The sequence below is a fragment of the Helianthus annuus genome, chromosome 5, assembly GCF_002127325.2.
Source record: "Helianthus annuus cultivar XRQ/B chromosome 5, HanXRQr2.0-SUNRISE, whole genome shotgun sequence".
Classification (NCBI taxonomy): domain Eukaryota; kingdom Viridiplantae; phylum Streptophyta; class Magnoliopsida; order Asterales; family Asteraceae; genus Helianthus; species Helianthus annuus.
Window position 1 is genome coordinate 139,005,232 of NC_035437.2, and position 3,324 is coordinate 139,008,555.

The following is a 3,324-nucleotide window of genomic DNA, read 5'->3' on the forward strand; positions in this document are numbered from 1 at the left end:
TTTGACCCAGGTCCTTTGCAGGATCTATACACTGAACAATGGCAAGACTCTTACCAAACCGTTCCCTTAACCCCCGACCAGGTAGCCAACATACCTCCATATAGACCGTGGAGATATGAATGGTGAAAATCTTTTATTTTATATAGACAGTAAAATAATGCCAAGACACCACGGACAAACGATAAGGAAGAATCACCTTCAACATAAGAAACTAGTAATTAAAGTCATTAATACAAAACTAATTAAAAAGTGCAAAAGATTAAAAATAAAAAGTTTTACACTAAACACTTGTCTTCACCAAGTGATGTAAGAGACTTAGGCAAACATGGCCTTTGATTGTCAAGAACTCTTACGATCAATCTTGGATCCCGAGACGACTCACACACTCTATGATGGACAATGGATGATGGTGGTGGATGATGGTGTTGTGATGGTGGCGGGTGGTGGTGAAGTGTGAGAGAGGTGGTGTGCCAAGGGATGAGTTGCAAGAGCTCCAAAAGGACGACAAAAGCATACTTCTTCTGTCTTCTTTGTTTTGCTTGGGAAGATGCTGTCGGGAGGTCGGGCATGCCACTTTTGTTCCTTTTCTTGTATTTATGTTAGATTTAGCTGTCTTTTTGCTTCTTTTGTTCATTTGAGCTCATTTAATCCTGAAAATACAAAAGGAAGACAAAAGCATACTTTTTTCCAACATTAGTACTAAAAAAAGGGTTAGTTTTATGCCACAATTGATGTAATTTATATGTTGCTTTTTGTGCACATCAAATACCCCCACACTTGAATCTTTGCTTGTCCTCAAGCAAAACTCTTTATAATGTGGCTTTTTTCACTCCCAAATGGAATGGGTAGAAGAGAAGGTTTTTTTGGGCTTGTCATAGAGTGTCGGGATTTCCAAGATTCTTTATTTAGGTTTTATTTTTATTTATTTACAATCCTATTCGTCATGATTTATTAAAAATGTTTCATAAAATAAATTACTTATTAGGGCATAACATACCTTTTTAAAATTTCATTTATATACAAGTTCACATACCTCACGGGGAATCACTGAACACTCGGCCGAAGGTGTATTTTTAGTGAATCACTCGAGAGCGGCATGGAACTTACTCCTACCATAAGCTTGCCAAGCAATCAAACCTCCTCCTTTTTAACTATATATCTTTGTAAATATCAAGAGGACTTTTTGGGTGAAGGGTTAGGCTTGGGCTAAAGGTGGGTGGTTGGGTTAGTGGGTAGTAAAAGGGCGAAAAGTGTAACAAACGCCGGTTTTTGAAAGACTTTTTATTTTTCACATTTTTATTTCATTTTGATGAACCATTTGTTTCAAACAAATTTATTTATGATGGACTTGTTTGTTTATTTGGTTTCATCAAAATACATTTTTTTTTCAAGTCATAAGAAAACCGAACGTTGTTACTAAAAGAAAGGGGTAAAATAAAAAGGTTCAGGTGGGTAAAAAGGGTGATTTATTTTGGGTTAAGAAATGAAAAGGTTTAGGCTCAAAGGGGTTAACTGGGGGATTTTGGGTAGGTGGTAAAAAAATGAAAAATAATGGTGTAGAAAGAAAAAGGGTTAGTCCTAATGCCTCCATCATTTACTTACTTGGGTTTAAGTTGGTAAGGACCGGGAATGTATTGTCGTGGCAAGTTCTATAGTCGTACGAACCAAGCGGCTATTCACACAAGAAACGAAAAATGAGCATTTAGGGTACAGATATGTATTTGTATGCTCGATAAAGGCTCAAAACTCACTTTTGTGGGAAAGGGTTTTTATGTGATCAAGTATATATAATCAAATTTTAACTAAGCTTGTCATTCCGTTTCATAATTTTCTTATGTTGGTTCTTTTTATCACGACGCTATCGGTTGTAAACTTGTAAAAATATAACCTTGTTAGAACTTGAATTCCCAACTTAAACTTAGAAAAGTAAAAAAATGAAAATTTTTGAAAAAATTTGGGGTGATTAGCGGTTCCAATAGAGTTTTGTGTAAGGCTTGTTATTAGGACTTGCAAGATTCAAGGTTTTAGCATCCCCTCACACTTAAATTACACATTGTCCTTAATGTGTCCCAAAAAATAAGGTTTTAGGTTGATTGAATGTGTAAAAGGGTGTTAAAAGCAAAATTTTATGTTACTGGCATCCTGGAGACGGCCCCGTGTCGGATGGACACGACCCCGTGTTCAACTGCCAGTAACGAAAACTTACAGAAGGTGGACACGGGGGCGTGTTGGCTGGGCACGACCCCGTGTCTGACAAAAATCAGCAGAAATTAGACAAACAACAGGTCTGGGAGGTGGGCACGGGGGCGTGTCGGCCGGACACGACCCCGTGTGGACAGTCTGCAAAGTTGAAAAACAGGTTTCTTTCTCCGGTTTTCCTGCCCTGGCTTTTGTAGTACTAATGTTTAGCACTCTAAGCCTCATATGTACCTGTTTTATCAATAAATACCTCACTAAATAATACCAAACGTCCTAGATTACCAAGTTAAGCATCCAAACCATCAAGTTAAAGATAAAAACAAAGCAGAAAATAAAAATAAGTTAGGAAAAGTAAATTGTTCAACACTTCAGCACGCATGTCGGAAATTGTTTGTTAGAAAGGGAATTTAACCTGTAGGATCACCAACCAGCCGCTCCTACTCCTACTCCACCCGCCTAGTCCATGTCTTCATCACTGTCATCACCTCCTCCCCCATGCCCCGCCATGTACTCCCGGATGCTTCCGATGTCATCTTGGATATCGGAGATGTTTCTTTCAATGGCTCCGACCCGGTGGTATGTGTTGTTGGCGAGGTTGTAGGGTTCCTGGTGCACATAAGGTTTTCCTGCAAAAGATCATGTAAACTTTGAAAGTTAGGAAAACCACCTCCTTGTGAGGAGGACGGGCCCGGTTCACCGTGGGGTTGGTACTGGTATTGGGGAGGTGGAGCGTGAAGGACTAGCGCCTCTTGCGGGTTCCATGCATGACCTTGCATCCTCTGAAAGCTTACCGACCCGTCTTCCGCCTCATAGATTAGGTTCATGGTGCGACAAATGTGTACATCGACCCGTCCTGATCATGGGCTCCTTTTGAAAGACCTAGGTATGTTCGCAAAGCGCTTGAAGAGTCGGTACACCCATCCCCCGAAGAAAATAGGGGTTGGTGCATGAGCAAGCCGATTCAGATTCATGTTCCGGAGTAGGAGAAATGGAACATCGAGGGGTCTTCGGGTGTGAATGCAGTGAAGGACCACCAAATCTCTCAACCCAACAACGTCGCTGCTGTCATGTCTTTGACTAAGAGAGTTAGCAAGGAGCATATGAATGTAGCGATAAAGCGGATCC